Consider the following 22,257-nt stretch of genomic DNA (forward strand, 5'->3'; position numbering starts at 1 on the left):
GTTACATTTACTTTGAATTTATATGCCTGTCTCAGTGCAGCAACAGCTGTATTAATTATGAGGAAGAAAAGCATAAAGAATAAATTAATGTAAGCTAGTCAAGATACAGGTATATCTTCAGTGATATTAAGTAAACTAAGTAGTGGAATATATTCATTCTTTAAGCAGAGATTTGTGCTTACATGCAGAGCAAATATAGCAATAACGATCTTAGTTGTTAACCGTTTTACTTCGTTGACATTTGGAGAGACTTTGCATGTTTCTTAATTTATAAATTTAAGAATGTGTATAAAGTCTTTCTCTCAGAATAATGTATGTTTATTGTCCCTCTCTTGTTTAAATGGATCCAATTATGATATACCGTACTTAGAGCTTAACTCAAATCCTTCATCTCCCTCTTCCCTATTTCCTTAAATTCTTTATCACGCAGTGAGATGAAGACAATTTCCATTATATGTCTCCATAATCTACATATTTCTCGCTAGAAATTCTAAACTTAGAAAGAAGAAAAGACTTAGAGAATTGTTACACAAATTAGTGCAGAGGAGAAGCAAGTACATTCCCCCCCCCTCTCTCTCTAGCTTTCCATATTCAAGCTATATCCTAGGTGTTCTTTCGCAGTAATTACCTGTTTGAATTAGCATAGACTAACACCCCTTCGGCAAGGGTCTTTTGGCAAGGAAGTAAAGAAAGCACTCAAGCGCTTGGTTTATAGAAGGGAAGAGAACTTTTTCCCATTCTAGTATGAACCAACACTGTAATCATCTGGCGATGTGTTGACCCTCGCACTAGGGAAATGATGAATTCTGGGACTTTATTCAACTACGAAATTGTAGGAGCGTGTTTTTGGTTTTTCATTGTTGCGATAAAGCAGAGCTGTATCATAACTGTATTCAAATGACTCTGAAATGCGCTGGAGGCAACGTGTAATTAACGTTTCTTTCAGTGCGAGGCGCTTACTGAATACTAATATTTCTATTTCGCTTTCTCTAATCTTGTGTTCCACCTTTTAAATGCTTTGATATGCCGTATCATTGTAACAATTGAATTGTTTTATATTTCCACTTGCATCGCATGATGTGTGCTTTAATCATAAAAGCTAAAGCATAAATATAAGATAAATGATGTGAAAGTGAGCTTAATAGCAACAGGAATAATTTTTTGAAGGGCTTAATATTTCATATGTAAGGTCTAAAGGTATAGAAAGGTATTAGGCAAAAAAACGGGAGGTTTTCATTCTGTTGTGACTAAGCTCTCATTTAGAAAACTTACATTTCGCAAGCGAATGTTAGAATGTTAGAAAATGTAAGTTTGTAAGCGAATTCGCTTTCAAACATACATTTCTACAAAAAAATTAGATTAGATTAATATGGTATGTTTAGAAAAAAATTCTCAATGCATTAGGATTTTTTCTATTTCTCTTCTGATTCGTAATTATATGATAAATTCCTTTGCAAAGAGTTGTGGGGAGTGAAGGCATTCCCCTTGCGCTATTGTGTTAATGTGGATAACACATGAATCCAGAAGTCACGAAATGTAGAGCTAAAATATTGGTAAGATCAGACATAGACTGTACTCTAAATTTTCTCGAAGCCGAATCCTAAAATTATTAATTCTTGATATTTGGAACTATTTAGGATATGTTATTTCGATCAACGAAATGCATACGAGGGCGATACGTCCAAGGTCGAGAAATGTCTTCATAGAGGACTTATTAAGAGATATAGTTTGTATTCACGTTAGACAGTTATTAAAATTCGTGTAAAAACACAAAAGTTCTCATGCAGCCAACCCGTTTGCCGGTATTTGAAATTTAGATCAAACTATCAGTGTTTAGTGTTTTTACAGCTCGGGCGCTGATAGGCAGAGTTACGTAGAATGCTTTTAGATTTACAAATGTAACAACACATACTCCAAATAAAACGAACTATATTTACAGTTGTTCCCCTGTTTAAAATTAATTCCAATTATCACACACTGTGCTTGAGGCTTAATTCCTATCTCACTTTTTACTATCTCGTTTCTCCTTATTATTTATATTTTTTATCACGCTGCGAGGTGTAGATCATTTCATTATAGCTGTGCAAAATCTTGATATAATTTAAAACGCTCTCGTATTCTTCATATAAAATAATGGAAAAAATATTTCGCTTAATATTAAAGTTTTTAATTCACGCAAAATTTGAAATCTAAATTCAGGAATACTATTCCTAAAAATAGTTATGAAGAGGTTATTCACGAAATTGTAGAAAAGAAATAAAATCTTCTAACAAAGAGAAAATCATTTATTTGATTGAGAAAGATATAAAACAACAGAATAGGAATATGAAAAAAAGATTTGAGTAGACACCTCGTTGCCCTTCTCACTCATAAGTTAATCTTACTGAAAACCTGATATGAAAAGATCGTGCACGCCGCAAGGATAAATATAAATTGGCATAAAATTATTTCTTTAGAAAAATCTATGCTTTTGTGTTAACTAACGCATTTTAAAACCAATATACATAAAACTTAATTTAGAGCTTGCATTAGTTACCAAATTTTTCTCTTTCTAAAACGAAAAAATTAAACCTTTTAAGAAAACTAACTCGTAACAACCTTTTACTAATTCAGTTACATTACTCATTTAACTAATATTAGAGACATCGCGTACTTCTTTTTAAAACACAGGAGCTAATACCTAAGTTTATGAACTGTTCCAATTTGTTTTAAGTTTTAATTAGAAGACAGAAACGTAATTTTCTTCAAGAATTTTTAAGTTTATAATGCTGCATTGATTGAGATAATTCTTTGATTTAAAAACGATATCTAAATTAATCTTTAATTTAGAAAAAGATATTTTGGAATGCAATGGTACATAACTCGATAAGAGATAGACTTATAATTTATCTTGGAAAATTCTTCCCTTAAATTTTAACGCTATATTTAATGTATTTTCTGTATTCATGTAAAACAATTTTCTCCCATAATCTCTGAAATTCTGAACAAAACTGGCAGTTATAAATCGTAAGCCCGACGAAATTAGGTACTGCATTTTTCGCAAATTAAGTTATAATCGTGAAATATTCTTTTCAAACAGGAAGTCACGCAGATTTGTAGTTCACGATTGAAAACTGGCTGAGAATTTTTCAGAAATCCGGTTGAGAATTTTTCTGAAATTTCAGCGATATCTGATGACTTTTCCAAATGAAATAAATTTCGAACTATTCGAATTGAACTTACTTTAAATTGGATAAGCTCTAATACCATTTAAAATACTAATGGTTTCCTGGTAAAAGTTAATTCAATTGTTTAATTGGAGTAAGAATATCTGAAATGTTGAAAGAAATAAAAAGTGATAAAAAACTAATAAGTATAAATTTGCAAATTTCTTATCACCTGTTTTACTTTCATCGTCATGGAAAAATAGTTCCATAAAATTCACGCTTGAAAAATTCAGGAAGATAGAAGTTTTCATTACTGTGTGTACCCATTATGTAACGGATATGAAAAATAAAGATGAAAGCTCTCTCGATTAACAAAGAGTTAAATATTAAAATACTGGGATAAGAAATTTTGTGACGGAAAAGTGTGAACTTGAGCAAATTTAGATTGCATTGAGAAATCTTTCGACGACACTAAGAAATGGCATTCAGAAAAAAAATCTCGAAACCAAGATAAAATGAAATATTGACAACACTTATTTTTGGGTGAAGATTAGTGAGAAACACAATGGTTTGCTGATTACGTAGAATAAGGAACTTCTGTCCAGGATCTCAGAAAAAGCTAATGATTTGGAGCAGAACTTGGTCACAACAGCCGACTATGGGTGTCTAGAACGTTTCAAAAATATAAATGGCATTTTCATCAGATAATTTAGGTCTGAAATAAGCTTACATGGTAACTTGTTTTTAATTAGTAACTGTCATTTCTAGTGCAAGGTTGTGAGTCAGTGGGGACTGTGAGGTTTTATTTCCATCACTGATGACTGGTAGTTTTAATGAAGCTTAGAAGCTCGCAACTGTGTATCACTTCTTACAGAATGAAAGTTTGGATAACATTGAAGGGAAGTCTTCGGTAACTGGTAAAAAAGCATCACTTTTTGTATGAGCTTAAAACAATCTTCTCTTTTCATCGGTAATTACAAGTTTTATTTAAAAGCCTGATTCTAAAATTTAACCGTCATAGTCTATATCGCAATTTGTTTATCAAAGTGTCATTCAAAATTTGAAATTATTATGCACACAAGCTACCGAGAGCTTCTAGTCATCATCCAGGAAGGACGTTCTTTTAACACCACCAATTTTAGGATAAAAGGAGGGTGGAGGACTATATTTTAACAAATGATACGAAAGGAAGATCGAGAACTCTGTCTAAAAGCAGAATTTAAACAAAGTAGGAACAAAGAAGAAGAACTATCGATACAATGCATAAATTCAAATGTTGTGTCATGAATGATCACCATAGATACTTTTATCATTCAAGAGTATTTCAATGGCAAATACTTTAAATAGTGGGAAACCTCAGGATGCGTAATGTTCATAGATGAAACGATCAAATATGAGAGTAGTCTGAAGTCACAATGATAACGATCTGATGATTATGGTAATGATTCAAATATTAGAGGAGTTTCAGGTGGTAATAGTAAGGAAACACAGGAACAAGCAGATTTACTTAACGTTATCGCAAATGAAACAAAACAATTATTTAAATATTGAGAACTTGTTGCTAATCTCCAAAACAACAAAGAAAGATAGTCGTAAGGAAAGATTACAAAGTTAAGCAGAAATATAGATTAGTTGTGTTACGGTACATTAAAAATGTTAATGCGCCCTTCTGAACCTCAACGTTTTTTTGCTCACGCACCAGTTATTTGAAGTAAACAGGTTCTATTATATGCGGCGCATCTTATTTAAAGCAGTGTTTTAAGTATCAGATACATCTTATACAAAAGTTTCTTAATATATTATATAGTAGATATAAGAATATAGCTCTTATTTCATGCAAAAACTCATCGAGTGTTTGCATATCTAACGGGGGAGAAAAAATATCAATTCATAACATGCTGCTGAACGAACTGAATTGATTATATTTTCTTTCAGAGTTTTAAATATTAATTGACTTCCTTCTCAAAACAAAACATTCTTCGATCCGCTTCTAGCGCGCCATCTAGGAGGATAATCACGCAAATCTCTATCCGAAATGTCAGTTTTCCCCTTGCACTTACTTAACATGATAATCAGTTTTCCGGCCGCTATTTCGAGGTTCTGGAGAGAGAAATGGAGCAGAAAATCTAATCTGATATCACGAGAAGAGTCGAAATAGATTGCATCGTTTTTATTTGAACGTGTCTGAATCGTAGAGAATTATTCTTCTCTCTTAGGATCTTTTTTAAGTTATGACAAATAGCAATGGAAAAAAAGAAAGAATGACTTTACCAGCTAGAAATGAGTCGAAGCTTATGCTCCAAATGTTGAAGACTTATTATTGCTGAAGCATCATTAGGTTTTTTTTTTTTTTTTTTTTTTTTTTTTTTTTTTTTATGCGACAGACTTAAAAACTCAGCAATGCCCTCGCCTGGATTCGAACTCTGGACCTCTCAAATACGCGCGAGTGTGCTACCGTTACACTACGAAGGTATGCTGTAAGGAGGATGAAAGTACCTTATATTGCAGTTTGAAGTAGCTAACGAAACTCAGTAAAAATAATCACCTTACACTTTGTTTAAATGATGAATTTTGATCCTTAGAAGTATGAAATATTTTGTCCTTTTCTATTGCGCACACTGATACACATTAGATTACGCGTATGTTATTTATATTATTAATGTTACAATACTTGAGATAGTAAATATACGCACTATATCCTCACTCATGCATTACTGTACTAAGTGACAATTAATATATTGACTCCTGTTTGATTAGTAACAAAAGAATTGTTGAGTTACATTTTTAATTAACCAGTTATCGTATCCTTTTGGCTTTTCATTATACTTTTATCAATTTCTACAGGAACGCTGATGAACTATGAAGAAGTTTCGAATTACACATTTTATCAGAGTGTTTGGCAGCTTAGGTTGAGTTTTATTCTAGTTTCTGATGTTGCAATTAGTTTACCAGCAAAGATTGCTTACTATGGTTCTTTGCGAGTACTTAGTTAAGCAAGACAAGCTTTAAGTTGCTCTTGCTATAATGTGAAATGTTTTGGCTTTACTTTGAATAATGAGCTATAGAATCTATTGTCTACTCATACGCTGCCCCTAAGTACACCCATAAGTTGTCTAACGTCTGTTCCTGTTAAATTTTAGTTTGGGTAATCGTCAGGTGGAATGGTTAATAAACATTTTTATTTTCCTTGGGTCACTATCATCTAAGTAATTAGATAAAACGAAATGTCGTTCGAAAGTCTTTTATGGTTACTGAGTAGTTATTAAAACAGGCAAATCGACAACCTTGTATTAGGTGTAGATTTTGTAAATTCTCAATAGATTTCGAGGGCAAAACGGGTTACGCTTCATTAGAAGTGCTTCATCAGGAGTTTGTGATAACGAAATAGGGGTTGTTAGATCCTTGGATCACTCATTTCAAAATTGGGCAAAAGCACAACAATCAGAAAGCCCCGTAGATACTTTGCATATACCTGTACTTACGGGGATGCACAAATGCTGGCTTTGCTTCTATTTATACTTATATCTGCTTTGCAGCTGTATCTTCGATATAAACAAAGGAAATTTGACATTAAACGGATATCATAATAAGAAAATTTGTTAACATTACCAGATAATGATTAAATCGAATTCAAATTGGCTTCGCAGCATTTTTTAAATAACATATTTTTCACTAGATTTAATTTTAAAACAAAGTTCCATACTCCTAAATTTATTGGCTTCATTCAGCATCAACTATCTAAGCGAAATGTTTAAATTCTGTAAATTGGAAATTAATAGAACCATATTTGTCCAAAAAAACTTAAAATCTGCTTAAAATCCAAAACACTTTTATTCAAAGGCAGTCAAATTGATAATTTACTCATACTAAACGAATATAAATTAGAAAATGAGAACGTACTGAATGGATAATGCTGACTTTTGTCATATTTAGATTGCTTTAAAGTAAACTCATAGGTATGAGATCGTAAAATTTACAAAAAATGGTACCGCTAAATTGCCAGATTTTTACTGTCAAATCTTGGCCATAATCGAACATTCTTAGTTTGCTGAATCCTTAGCGTACGACTCCTAAATTAAGTTAAACGGTAAGTGAAACTGTTACGCGACCTATCGCGTCGTCTATGAAAACAAACTCAGAAGATTTAAATAAATTTTATTTAAAACTCTGAACTTAACTAATGCACAGTTTATAAATACAAATTGATCTCTATATCTTTCGGGATTTCAGATAATATAAAATTTGAATTAAAATTCAAAGTATTTGAAAAAATTTACAAAATAAAAGTCTATCAAGTGTTGGATCAGTTTAATCAAATTTGAAGGATTAATTTATCTAGTAAAAAGCCAAACGCCGATCTTTGATAACTCTCTAAGCTGGGCGAGGCACAATTGTCAACGTCGCTGCCAAAGATCTCCCTCTCTCTCGAGCTAACTTTCAAGAACTCTGTTCTTAGATACAGCCGTCTACCCGATGTAGTGGTTAGTAATGCTGACTGCCTTACCGATGAACCTGGATTTAAATCCTGGCAAAGGCATGATGTTTGTGAGCGTATAATGTCTGTGCGGCAAGATAGGCGTAAAATATTGGGGTTTGAGATTCGATTTTCGGCGAGGGCGTTGCTCATTTTTCTCTTCTCCTGCTTCCAAAATGTCTACTACAGCGGCGCCCGAACTAAAAGGGTAGTGGATGATGATTCCCAATACCCAGGATTTGGCGATTGGGTTCCCTAAACGCCAGTCGAATTTAAAAGGGGGAGTATGTAAGGTATTTCTCCCACCTTCTTAGCATGCCTTTCTAGTGCAGTCGTCAGCACGCTAGGCGCGTATTCCAGAGGTCTGTTGTTCCATTTCCGGCGAAGGCGTTGCTCATTTTTCATCTCTCCTGCTTCGAAATAACCTAATGTCTTTACAACTTCACGGGCGAATTGGATGGACTTGTTTCTCAATTGTCGTGGCCAAAGTCTTTTCGAGAGGTTGGTATTGCGCCCAGTTCTAACTGTACCTGTTCTAAGTGATAAATGTTCAAATACTAAAATAATGTATTAGTTTACATAACCTTTACCTTTCAATAAAAAAACTGCCTGATAATTTTGAATGTTATGTGCAAATATGCAAAATCAGTGCATTGTATATATAAAAAATCCGCTTGAAAATTTTTTATATTTCGTTACGGAGGCGACCAAGCTGGTACTATGCACTAGTAGTACCAAAGACAAAGCTTTCTTAATTAATGCTCCTATGTAAACAAAATCTGTTATCATGAAACTTAACTTTTCTTTTCATTTAGACATAACGCAGTTGTTACCAAATATCGAACCTATAATAAAACAGGCAAATCGACTACAATTAATTAAAAACTTCCCAATTTAAAAATAAAGTAAATGCTGGAACATAAATAATTGCAGAGAAGAGAATTCACCGAAAATAATTTCCTGTGCATTGCAACTATACAAGAGCAAATAATTGCCCAATTTTACTTGTTTACTTTTTAAGAATAAAGCAAACGAAATATTCCTAAACTGTATATATTCGGAGTATACAGTTTTAAATTATTCATCGTACAACGAATGTTTGAATATTTAATGTTTCAATATTTTGTTTGAAGTCAGGTAACTCATAGTATGTTTGAGAAAGCAGTACAAAAATTTCAATTATCATGAACACTTTTTTTTATAATTCCTAGCCAGTAATGAAAAGCAGATATTTTTTTTTGCTATACAATTATTAAATATAAATTTTAAAAAATTAGATTTTCGTTGCTTCTTTACATTGTTTAAAATGATTATTTCAACATTCAATAAAATTTATTTCTTACAAAATGCACTTTAACGTTTCTACAAATTGCAACTTAATTTTTTATCATTGACCATTGTTTCAAACTGAATTAAGTAAATTATGTGCAAAATAAAACTGGAAACATCCACAGATTCAACCAACATCTTTGATTTGGATATTTTGTTCCATATTAAAATTCCTGCCGTATCAGTTGACATTTATAGCATCACATACGTTTCCTAGAAAGTGAACCAAACAGAAAATATAATGATATCTAATAAAATAATTAGATAAAGCCGTCAGGGAAAACATTGCTTGTAAGAGATCAAACTATTATGCAACCATCTTACAGTCTTTAAAAAATGTGTAGGTCTTCTTACGTTAATTAACCAGATACTTCCAGTTTCAGACTTTACTATGAAAATTATGCCTGAAAAATGTGCTAGGCCCTCGGCAGGATTCGAACTTTGGACTCAACAATTGCTCGTTGGACATGTTCCCAGTTACACCACAAAGGCACGCGGAGAGGAAGGGGAAAATACCTTAAAGCATTTCGAAATTACTATGTTTTGTACATTCTTCACATTTGTCTTTCAACTAGACCAAGGTTCTCAAGCTATGCTGCATCTACTAGTAATGGTACATTTATTACATTATGTTTAATAGTACAATTTGTGCACAAAAATTCAAATACACGTTTAAAATGATCGTACAATGACGTTGCTTTTGATATATGTATTACTAATGATGGTGCATGTATTTTTCATTTATATTTAGAATTGCAGAATTTAGAACATTTGAAGTCATTTTGCATCACATTTCTAGTGAGCCGGAACTAACAACTAACTCAAAAACAGTTACTTTAGACCATAATGATTGTATTAACACCTACACTTCATTGGCTGTTCGAGTATACTCCTACTTTATGTACCTTAACATCAGCCAACATATAACTAATTAAAAAGGAGGAAAACTAACTGAAATACCCTATATAAAAGAAGCTGAAAATCTATCCGATATTTTTAAGCAACTTGCCTCGTCGTATGGGCGATAAGCGTGGATCAAATTATTTTACAACTTTCTGTGTTCTTCTGGGATCGGCGTTCCATAAAGGAAAAAATGAAGCGAAGCGAAACTGTTCGACGCCCAAGGAGCTCTAATATTTACGTCCTGACTTACTCAGAAATCGAAGCGCCTGCAAAAATAGTTAGTCATCGCAAGTTGACCGAAAAGAAGTTAGGAAGAGGAAGGCGGTGTAAAATAAGGGCAAAAGAAGAAAAAGGAGGAGCGAAAGATTTTTTTCTTTTTCTCTTTCCAATATCTCCATGCGTTGTTATTCCTGTGGAGGACAAAAGCTCCTCTATAATTCCCCGTTTCATGGTCTACTGGTCGCCTTTGTCCTGCGTGCCTGCACGCTCGAGATACGCCATAATCTTTCTCCCAGTGCTGCTGGGACACGAATGCCAAAGCTTGTTTTCTTCGATGGATTGGAACTTTATTGCAGCTTTTTCGCCCTCATGAACCCCAAATTTGTGGCCAATCGAGCCGGTCTTTCGCTGGAATTGGATATGTAAATAATGAAAATGCGTATTCGATTCATTCACACGATTAACCTGGTTTTAACCGGGACTAAAGGATAACATATCTGAAAAACGGGTAACACATCGAATTGTATTGGCTCCAAAATCAAGAAGCGGTGCAAGAAGAATTTCAGCGAAATAAACTTTCTGCTAGCATAATTTCACGCAATAACTGGAAATATCCTACAATAAATTTGAATCCATAAAATGAAATTTGCAAAGATACTGTATCAAGCAAGATAGAATCTACTATATGATTTGCGTCTTGACTTTGCTGCTTCCTGCAGCGAAATAAACTTTCTGCTAGCATAATTTCACGCAATAACTGGAAATATCTTACAATAAATTTGAATCCATAAAATGAAATTTGCAAAGATACTGTATCAAGCAAGATAGAATCTACTATATGATTTGCGTCTTGACTTTGCTGCTTCCTGTTTTCCTGGTGCTCTACTTTCTAGTTTAAGAAGAAGGATATTTTTATAAAGTACAACGCAAGGAAAAAGTTTACAAATTTACAAAGTAGAGAAATCAGATATACTGGATCAGCACAAACTTTTAATTGATACCTGCCATTATGATAGCGTCTTTGGAAGTGGTTCAAAAATAAGCAAATCCTGTCGAAACATTTTAGGAACTATAAACTGCTCCATTTAAATTATTTCTTGTAATTGTACATTCTGAATGGTTCAGCCACTAAACATTTGCCATGCTGTTGCAAACATATTTAACCATACGAGCACCAACAATAAATACATACCTTACAGCATCTGATATTTTCCCTCAATCCAACCCCTATCATTTAGTTTTTAGTCTATATACACTTATCAATTTTATAATTTCAAAATACGCAAATTGTAATTCCATAGTATGTAAATTAAAACTCTTCTGATGTTTCTACAGTATATCAAGAATATAAGTTCTATTTTCATGACTTAAAATGACCGCAGAGACGTACTATAATTATGAAATGATAAAATATGCAGCTTAAACAAAACTAATTAATTAATTGAAACTGGCTGCAATTATACATAATTATTAATTGAAACTGGCTGCAATTATACATACTTGCAAGAATGTGTCACATATTTATTGACGTGTTATTTCCGATTAAATAACAAGAGCACAATTAATCGCAAATTACAACCTTTTGTAAGTTACATTTGATAGTTAATACGTAAATCTTACAACTCCAAGAGTTCCACTTAAGAGAATTTTCAAACATATCTAAGCTCGATATCCAGACGAAGTACTTTTTTCATTGTTTGCCCAAAGAACTTTCTTCAACTGCGCATTTAATCTAGCTGTTTTCATACACAGTTGCCAAGTCTTGCTAACAAATTTTAACCATGGAATCCTATAAATTTTCTTTAATAAGATTTAGTTACATAAAAATTACGCGTGTTCATATTTGATGATTTCTGATAATGATTCAGATCGGTCAAACATCTACTGTTTTGAGCCTGAAGCAAAAGAGTTCCTTTTAATGGAATTTCAATCGAAATATGTTTTCGATTAGCTATTTTATCTTTTTAAGATTATTACCGTAAATGCTTCCTTTTGAAAAGGAGACAAGGAAGACGGCCTGGTAGCAAACCTTAGAACGCTATGCGCTTATCTATAATTTCTCGGAAAAGTATTGTTGTCTTCCATTTTCTGGCAGTTAATGCAAGCAAGATTTTTAAAACTTTCCTTCTTGTGAAAGTAGAAAATACTTTTATGCTCACAATAGTATTAAAAATACTGGACCGTTAAACTGACGAGCACATTAAATTTGAATTTCTTATTTCAAAGCGGAGCTTCAAGCAAATTATGAGGTATATAGGAAGACCAGTTTTGAAATGTATGGGAATGAAATGGCGAGGAATAAAGGCAACATTTCATAAACCCATGAAGGAAAAATCACATCAGGTTTATGTATAATCTGTCTTCTTTAACTCTCAATGTTTAACTTAGTAATTGCCAATGCATCATAGTTTCCTGAGTAGGTTCTGAGAGTAGAAAGTATCAAATGTATTCTCATTTTTTCCCATAAACTGCGGTATTTTGAAAATAAATAGTCGTACTTAATTAATAAATGACGTGGTGCTTCTGGTTCTGCTGTGTCTTACGCGAGATGTAATTCTTAGGAAATTCCTTACACAACATGCATACTTTTAGGCAGGGCAAAAATACCATTTTGTTCAAGTACGTAAATCTATCCTTAACTTGTGAATTGAGCCGGTTTCTTAGCCGATACCCATTATAATGCGCAAATCTTTGAAACCAAGATTTTACAATGCAGAAAAGTATAATTCAATAGCAGCTGAAATTTAATGATGAATATGTCACATTTTTATATTCTATGCATAGAAAATAATAGTGTTTCTGCATTCAAACAGAAATTCATCCTTCAAACGCAGATATGTATCATCTCTTTCATCTTCATCAGGGAGCAACCCCAAACACCCTTCGCTCTAAGGCCACTAGGGATTTCGATAGTTAATGACAGGAATGATATTCTAACGGGCTCTAATTACCTCACATCGGCTATCACTTATCGCCCACCGCTTTCTTCCTCTTCCTTTTTCTTCTTTCTTTTCCTGGAAGCCCCAGGATATATCTGATGTACCTTCCAATGCAATTTTTTCCCGTGCTTGTCAGTGTCTTTTTTAATCTTCCCCTAACGAGGCGAATGATGACGATTAAATGTGAGATCGAGGACGATCTCTCGCTTGTTTGCGCCCTTAAAGAAAGAGAATTCCCAAAAATAATTATGAAGGGATACTATTAAAAAATGGGATCATTAGTGCAAGGAAATCGGAAACAATTTTTAAGCATTCTATCGATCAGGTGAATTCGTTTCCTAACAATTCTGGATCTTAGGGAGAAAGGTTTGATTAATCTAAATCAATTCTTATATGTCAATCACGGCAAACAAAACTTTGAACTAGTTGACAACAAACTTTGAACATTGTAGACAAATATTTTATTGCAATAACTGGTGTTTCATGAAACTTGACAAGCGTAATCAAATGTATAAATCCTAAAATAAACTTTTTAATGAATTTTAAAACATCTAAGCAGAAATTAACACATATCATATATCTTACACCTAGAAATTTCGAGACTTAACTTTCTCAAACCACAACAAATGGTGAATAACGGAAATCAATATTTAACAGATCTTCTACGAGTATATACCATTGCATTTACACTCAACGCCTAGGCTTGCTAATTCAGACCATATTTTGGGGATATCTAAAGAAGAACAAAGCGTGTAATAAGAGAAAAATGTGCTCATTAACATGTTCCCAAACAATGTTTATTGTCTCATGCGTAAGGTTGTACTTGGTAGCTTAAAATAAAAATGATACCGGTATTGAATATTTATTTCTAATACCATCAAAATTATATATTCTTTGTCTAGCTCTAAATTCTGTATGATAAACCTTTATTCTACTCTATTAACATCTCCTTATAAATATATATTTCATGAAGGAAGAGAGTAAACGACTTATGCTCTTTGATCGCTACCTAGTTCTGACTCATAATACTTTTAAATGTTTTCTGCAGCTTTAAATTATTCTGGCTTCCATGTTCTGTTAAAAGATTGGTTTTTTGGCTTCCTTATGTCATATGCAATTACTAATCCAATTCTTCAATAATTATCGATGTCTTTACAGACGTCTCTTTAATTAGCATTTTCAGAAAATCCACATTTTTTATCACATATGATAATTTTATCGGCACTAATTACTACGAACATCATGGCATGCATCTCTTATACTCTAGTTAGTAATATGAAAGTCTTCCAAACTATAAACATCTTTCCTGTTATTAACTATATGAATGCAAAAAATTAACAGGCAGACAGTCAAATTAGCAGACACTGAAACCACAGCAGTCTCGTACAACATAAAACGATTTTTATTATAAATGTATCGACATCGTCTTGGTTATATACGTACAAATTGAAAGTGACAAATTCAAAATACGCTGTAACAAATCGTAGAAACTCTCACATGCGCATTCCCAGAATAAACTAGAGATAAAGATCACCAGAGGTACAGTGTGTGATCTTAAGAATCTTAACGATAAAAATGATGTTAACCTTTTAATGGCTAGTTGAATTCTTTACTACGTTCTAAATAAATCTCGCAGTGAATTCTATAGCCTCTCCCAAAAGCATTAACACTTAATTAATTAATAGTTAAATTAATGATTAAAATGTCAACATTTTCATTATTTAAAGGATAACTGAGAAGCGTTAGAAATGTTGTTGCTTCTCAAAAGCCTGTCGTGAGATATAATTAATTATATTAGATATATGACTAAGCTAAATTCCTGACTCATTCCGATTTAATTAACACTTCATTAATTAGTACTGTTAAATTCTAAGTTACTTTTTTCTTTTTATGATAAATAAAATTATTATCCTGATTGTAGCAAAATAAAAAAATATTCAAATGCCGATACTCACCCGTTTAATCACTTAACTCTAATTTTTATCACAAGATTTCCTGTTTATTTATAAAATTCAGATTTATTTTCTTAAATAGGTCTTTCAAAAAGTAAAAACGTAATTGTGGGAAAACTAAATTTGGCTTTAATTCCTCTAAAGCAATAAGGTATGTGCACTTCCTTCATGCCCTACGATTTAATGGTACTGATTTTTATTAAAAGACATAATCCATTATTGCTTAAATATCAACACAGAAAAATAATTAATTGCTTACCGCTGTTTGTTTGAGAGTTACGAAATTATCAAAACATTCAAAGTTTAACTAATTTACACAAGAGCTAATCACGACAGTTTCTATGCACATAATTCATTCTGTCTTTGGGAAGAGACCAGAACTTTACTCATTCGGTTCCAATATGCCCTGTTTCAAAGAACTACAAATTAAAATATAGAGGAGTTTACTATTATCATAAATAAATATTCAGACATCATAAATAAAACTACCAGACTTTCAACAGATTAAAGATGGCAAGTAAATTCCCTAGAATTCAACCATAACAGCATTTATGTACACTGCTCAAAAGGGTACACTGCTCATTTATAGGATTCCTTGCCAGTGTGGATTAATTTACATTGGCCAAACTAAGGGAGCCTTAAAATTTCGTGTCAAGGAAAATGAGGCATATGTTAGAAAAAAGGAAACACAGAAGTCTTCCGTTGCTCAACATTGTTGGTCCGAAAATCACACTTTCAATTTTTCTGCTGCCAAAATTATTCAAAAAACATCTTCCATTGGAGAACTGGATTTTCTAGAGGCATTTCACATTCATAAAAATCTTTCTGTTCTAGTTAACGATCCTAATTCCAATCCAAATTTGCCTTCGGCCTTTAAAGAAATTATGTTTTAATTCTGGTTTCACCAACAGATGGCGCCACTTGCTTATTCTTGTCCAGGCTTTCTTATCTTATCTAATCATCATTTCCTATCTTGTTCATTTGCGGTTTTGCAGCTGAGGATGGTGGTTCGGTAAAACCATCGAAACTAGTCCTGTGAAAATTTTCTAAATATAAAGCTGATTTTGTTGTTTGACTTCTGAACTAGTATTTATTCGGCGTGTTATTGTGTCTTAATGATTTAGATTGTTTCAGCCGATATAAGAATCCGGTCACTCGGTGGTACAGAATAAATCCTGCTGGACTGTTTTATTTCTTTGTCATTTAGTAAAAATCTTTTAATTAAAATATTTATCCTTTGGACTTCGCTTTAAACTTTATTTATAGTTAAAAATGACTAGAAAATGAAAAGCTGTCTTCATCTGAAACGCAATTCATGTAATTGATATTTTAAAAAATTGACAAGAATGCAAAATTTATGGAAGTCTAGCAATCGAAAAATCTTAATTTTTTTTGTGTGAGCACTGAAAATAACTCTAGAAGGAAAGAAGAAAATTAGGGAGAAAAGTAAGCAAAAATTTGCAGGAAAATTTGGCTGTCAGACATACCAAGACGTTTCAAAAAGTTGGACGCTTTCGAAGATACTTTCAGGATACTTCAAAGAATTTAGATGTTCAAAGAGAAAAGACTTGGACGTGTACACCAGCAAATATCATCAATTGAGCTTGTGTTAACAGAAAAGACAAAAACGATATCATTGCAGATTAAAGTGAAGAGCGACTGGTTTTAGACTATATGGTTGTATAAATTTAAATTACGTTATAGAACATCATATCGTATCATAAATAGAGAATCCCATGATTATCTCAGTCGAATTATTTGAAGATTCAGGAGTTTATCCAGTGATGTATATGGATGTCCCCTAAAGATGTTTTTTTTTCCATCCTGATGAAACAGCGGCCGAGCAGTAAAGTCGCTGAACACTGGTAGTTGGGTCCGAGGTTCGAATCCCGCGAACGGGCTGGCTGTATGGGCGTTTTCGTGGTTTTCCCCAATGTGTAACGTGTAAGCGAGCCAGTTTCCCTTAGAAAGTCCTCCACGAAGGCATCCACTCCCTTAGACAGATAGCCCTAGTGTGCTTTGTCATAATTAAATAAACCAAAACCTCTTGATGAAACCAGTCTTTCCTTTCATCTCATACCTTCAAAATGTTTAGCCTCTAAAGACTGATAAAGGCTCTGACCAAATACTTCGTAAAGAACTTTCTAAAGGAAACCAGCTGACATACACGGTGCACATGAGAAAATCAACGAAAACGCCCATGCAACCAGCCCGTTTACCGGGATTCGAACCCCGGAGTGAACTACCAGTGTTCAGTGACTTTACCGCTCGGCCGTTTGTGGGCCTTTATGAAATGGAAGGCAATAACTTTATTCAAAATATTGTCAGAAATATCAAGATATTTCGAAAAGTTGGATACCTTTTAATATACTTGCAGAATGCCTAAATAAAAAGAGCAAGAATAAAGTAGAATGCCTGAAGAAAAAGAGAAGAAAAAATAATTTTTTGCGTGAAATTGAGTATTTGTATTTTTATTTTAATTTAAAACCTTTTAATCTTATGATATTTGATTCTTGCAATTTCAAAAATAAAATATTTGACTAAAATATGAATAACATTTTAAGAAACCAAATGTAGGATAAAATTGTGTAAAGCAATGGGCACAATGATAAAACTGTTTAAAGCAGTGTATGCAAGTCATCCTAAGTTAAAATGTCGGTTATACATCTCTCTTATTTATATATATCTTTTCTGAACGGAACATTGAAAGGCGTGTAAAACTGCTCTTTACTGTATTTTCTCTTTTAATATATGCAGTTTTCAAACGCATCGTAGTCTGGGTTACAAAGTATTCTTCCGAAAGAAACGTAATTCAAATAAATAAAATCAAATTCTGGAAAATTGATATTAATAAATATATTTAAAATGCTCAGTTCGAAGGAATAAATAGAAAATTTTAAAACAATTATCTGAAGAGACAATGCAACACAAGCAATTAAAATAAAAGTATAAAAATTTAAAAATTACCTAAAATAATAACTATGACAAAAAATATGTATAAAGAAAACTATTTGAAAAAAAAATAAACGCTGCACCTTTATTTACGCAGTTCGAATAGGTAAATAGAAATTTTTAAAACAGTTATTCGAAAAAAACCATGCAACTTAAACAATTAAAATGAAATTCGAAAATGAAAAAATTACTTAAAATAATAAGTTATAATTAAAAATATAGTATAATGAATATTATTTGGAAAAAAAAAACGATGACTGTTTTTCCTCTTACGGGAAAGGAAACTAGGTTGCTATATATTAAGAAGTTCGCCAAGTGAACTATTCTTGGCGCAAACTGAAACAAAAGTGCCAACATAAATTTGTGAATTTCTCCGTAAATTTCGATCGAAATTTTACAAAATTTCATATTTAGACGTATTTTGAGTAGTAGAATCGAAATATGTAAAAACATTGGTATGTTATTTCAGAAAAAGTCCGATTTTGTGTCAAAATACCTATGTTAGAATAGTGCTATATATAAATCTAATATATATCCTAAGTCGCGCTTTCGAGACATGAAGAACGCAATTTGAATTTTGTCAATCGGCCCAGTAGAACGGGAGAACTGTCCCGTTCTACTGGGCCTGTCCCCTTTTCTTTTCTTTTTCTTTTTTTTTTTTTTCTGAGCAGTGTACCTATAATTCTTTGATAAACTCAAAGAATATCCCCGAAATAAGCTATGAAAGCATTTTCACACCCCTATTACATTGCACTCAATGCGTTTCTGCCTAGTAAGTATTGGAACTAGACAAAAAAAAAAAAAAAAAAAAAAAAAAAAAAAAAAAAAACTCATTAGAAATTTTCTAAATTCTTTTACTATATTAATTTGGAAATAAGCAAAATAGTATAAATTATTGTTCCTAAAGTAATAGCAGACTTGTTGAATCACGTATTTTTGTCCAAAAGCACATTGCGCTATTTTTACAAATATAATCAAAGTGCAATCGCGTGAATGAAATTCGTGAATGAAAGAAATCTTTTATATCAGCGGTGGACTGTTAAATTTAACACATACATTTAATTTTGTTAGTATTTGCGGTCATTTGTAATGCATTTTTTCTTTTAAATACTTTGCTTAATATATTAATAAAAACGAAATTGTGAAGATTGCGGAAGGAAGGCTTACTACTTGCAGAAAGAATACTGATTCTTTAGTCGAGGAACAAAATTTATTTCATTGCTTCCAGCCGCCAAACATGGAGGTGGTACTGTAATAGCTTGAGGCTGTACGAGAGTGGCGAGAATTCAGTACATGCATATTATAGACTGGATATTGGACCATAAGGCCACACTCAAGCTGCAACTGCTCCGTATAGTGGAAATATATAGTGCTCCATATAGTGGTCCATACGTGGAAATAGCTTCATAACATCTTTTAATTCACTCGACATGAATCTCAGGATATTTTAGGAAAATTATGAATTCAAACCAGAGTAATAAAAAGCCACTTTCCAAGCACGCTTGAAATCTGCGCTTTAGGAATGGATGATTCGCCATGGAAGAACAGTCGGCGCGTATTTGGAAGGTCCAGAGTTCGAATACAGGGCACGGCTTTGCGCACTTTTAACATTCCAGCATCGATATATCTTAACGACTCAAAAGTTCATTCTATGTTTCTGAAAAAGTACCTTTCAGATTAGTTAACGTTCTTCAACAATTAAATTCCAGATTATTTTCAAAATATTTTAAAATATCAAAGATCAATTAAAAACTAAATCTACAGATGGTATAATGGACTAAACTATTTTGTATTATCACATCAAAATATGAAATAAAAAAACGTATAATTTGAGCTGTTTTATATAATAACAGGATATTCCAAAATATTTGAAATGCAAAGGTATGTTATTTATAGAATGAATCATAAAAAAAATATCTAAATTTAAAAATTTAAGTATAGAGAACGAAAATGCTTCAAAATTTCAAAGCACGAAACAGATCTTCGAATCAATTAATAATATTTTTATTTATAATTTTTGCCATCACCTTTGCTACAACTGTCACATAAAAATGTCTTAAGACTGTGTTTTGTAAAACACAATTAGCAAGAGAAATCCAAAACTGGAATGAAATATTCTAAAAATTAAAAACAACGTTGAAGGATAAACAAATAGCAGGCTCATCCATTCCTATTCATTTTGCAGTGTCTTTTACAAGCCTTTCAATTTAGATTGACAGGATAAACGTAATCGCTAACCGATTTCAGACTGAATGCATTAGACAAATGCAACACGAATTTATAAAAGAGAAAATCTTATAAATATCTCTCATGCGAATTTGGTTTCTATAAAACGTTTTTTCTGTGTAATTAACATAAAATTTTATATAAATTAATTTTGATATTATAATGCATTTTATTTCTTCAAGAAAATATTTGATAATTACAGAGATATTTACCCTAATCACCCTTTAAAGGTATTGCCGTTAAGTTGAAATACGTAATCAAATTTTTGAACGGTCAATATTTTCCTTCTTCTCATTGTTGTGGTCGCATTTTAGATATTTAACTTAATCTTATAATTTACAGTATGTATCTAGCATGAATATAAAGAAAGAACTTATAAGAAATGCCTCTTATAAATTTATACTTTTTCACATGTATCAAATATCGCGATTATTTCTTAAAATGCTTTTCTGAATTTTGTGGATTCGTAATAACGATTGATAATTAAACGCCTTGAGTGAAAAGAATTCTTTAAAAAGTATCTGGAATTTTAAAATGGATCTTACTTTGTAGGTGCACTGTAGTGCTAAAGCACTCAGCGTTATGCAGATTGCAAGGTTATGCTACATATGCACATCATGGGTTGCGTTTATCATTGCCTATGTAAAATGATAGTTTTATATCGAAGCTTTTAAAAATGCTTCTGCGGATAGACTTTCAAATTCATAAATTTTAAATTATTTAAATGCAGTCTAAATATAAAAGTTTATGAATTGTGTCATAGCAGTTTAGAGAAATGAAAGTTTAATTTACACATATGATCATTTCAAGAGCGGACTGTGACTGAAAGACTTCTTGTGAAACTTTAAACATTCGACAACAATCAAACCCCTTTTAACATGAAAAATGTCAGTTGAGAAACTTCCTTTCTTCCGATGTGGGTTTAACACTTCTTCAATTAACACCGAAATTCAATAGTGAATTTCCAGTAAACATCAGCATGAGGGCTGTAGAATATTCGTTTCATTATATATTATTTATTCTTTTCATTATAGGTCCAAATAAAATGTTTCTGATGAATGCACGACGAAAAGCTCTGCAGCTTGTCTGGCCTCGGCAGTTTGGACAACAGACATTTGATGAATGAAATAGAGTAACCAGGTCTGACCACTTTACTTTGCAATTTATCAAGTAATTTTGAATCAACCTCTGTGTAGCGATTACCCCATGAATCTACGAATGCCACATGTCAATAAGCAACCTGTATGAGATGTTGTGGCTCGCTAATAGAACGAGGTTCGTTTAACTGGCACTCATGCCATGCCTGCTTAAATCACCAAATCCCAACTCCCAGGAAGCACACTGTAGAAGTTCTGCGAATCCAGCAAAATTATGGTTGTTTTACAGGAAGTATGGTATTCATTATATAAAATAAACTTGTAGAGTCATTATGTTATAACAATGCAGAAAGCAGGAAACATGAAAAATGTGCCATGCCTTTGCCGGAACTCCAGATTTCACAATTGCGCGTCGGGCTTGCTTCCAGTTATACCATGAAGATACGTGGAAAGGATGAAGAAAGTACCTTATATACACCCTTTTTTTAAAGGATAACTTGGGATGAGGGCACTCAATCACCAAATTCTGAGGACGAAGTCACTTATATCGATACGTTGAAGTAACGTTGAAGTTACGTTGAAGAGTATTAGGTTATATCGATACAGGAACGTGGAAAGAGTGCAGTGTTCTCGACGGGGTTTTGAGCTCTGGGACACCCGTATACGCGTCCAGTGTGCTTCCAGGTACATCTTGAAAGCGCGTAGAAAGGAGGGAGAAACTGTACCTTATATACAGGCTTCATATTTATAGAAACTATGTTTCTGCTCATCTTCTTTACCGTGAAGACCTGCAGTCTATTAAGTTGATGTACAAGGGATTTTTATTTTCATTTCATTTCATAATATGTTATAAATTAAATCATTTTTAATATCATGTTCATCAGCGTAGTGAAATGATTTTCATTTCGTAAAATATTTCATCAAATGAAAAAGCTCATAAACTTATTTTCCGATTGTTATCTTTGCATAAAAACTCCCACTTCATGTCCAACTTTTTAGGTAATTAACATAAGAAGGGAA

General features: G+C 32.5%; 2 protein-coding genes across 2 annotated transcripts in view; one reads left to right on the forward strand and one right to left on the reverse strand.

Moving 5' to 3' along the window:
* The window catches only part of LOC118189649 (uncharacterized), a 632,173-nt gene that overhangs the window by 437,599 nt on the left and 172,317 nt on the right, over positions 1 to 22,257 (reverse strand). The gene's annotated exons all lie outside the window — the stretch shown is intronic.
* The window catches only part of LOC118202696 (cubilin-like), a 406,913-nt gene that overhangs the window by 122,485 nt on the left and 262,171 nt on the right, over positions 1 to 22,257 (forward strand). Inside the window, exon 2 of the mRNA XM_085815571.1 lies at positions 21,175 to 21,280. The gene's annotated coding sequence lies outside the window, so the exon portion shown is untranslated. The remainder of the gene's footprint in view (positions 1 to 21,174; positions 21,281 to 22,257) is intronic.

The sequence above is a fragment of the Stegodyphus dumicola genome, chromosome 4 (assembly GCF_044657685.1).
Source record: "Stegodyphus dumicola isolate Sdum_Otavi_A_Nest chromosome 4, ASM4465768v1".
Lineage (NCBI taxonomy): Eukaryota > Metazoa > Arthropoda > Arachnida > Araneae > Eresidae > Stegodyphus > Stegodyphus dumicola.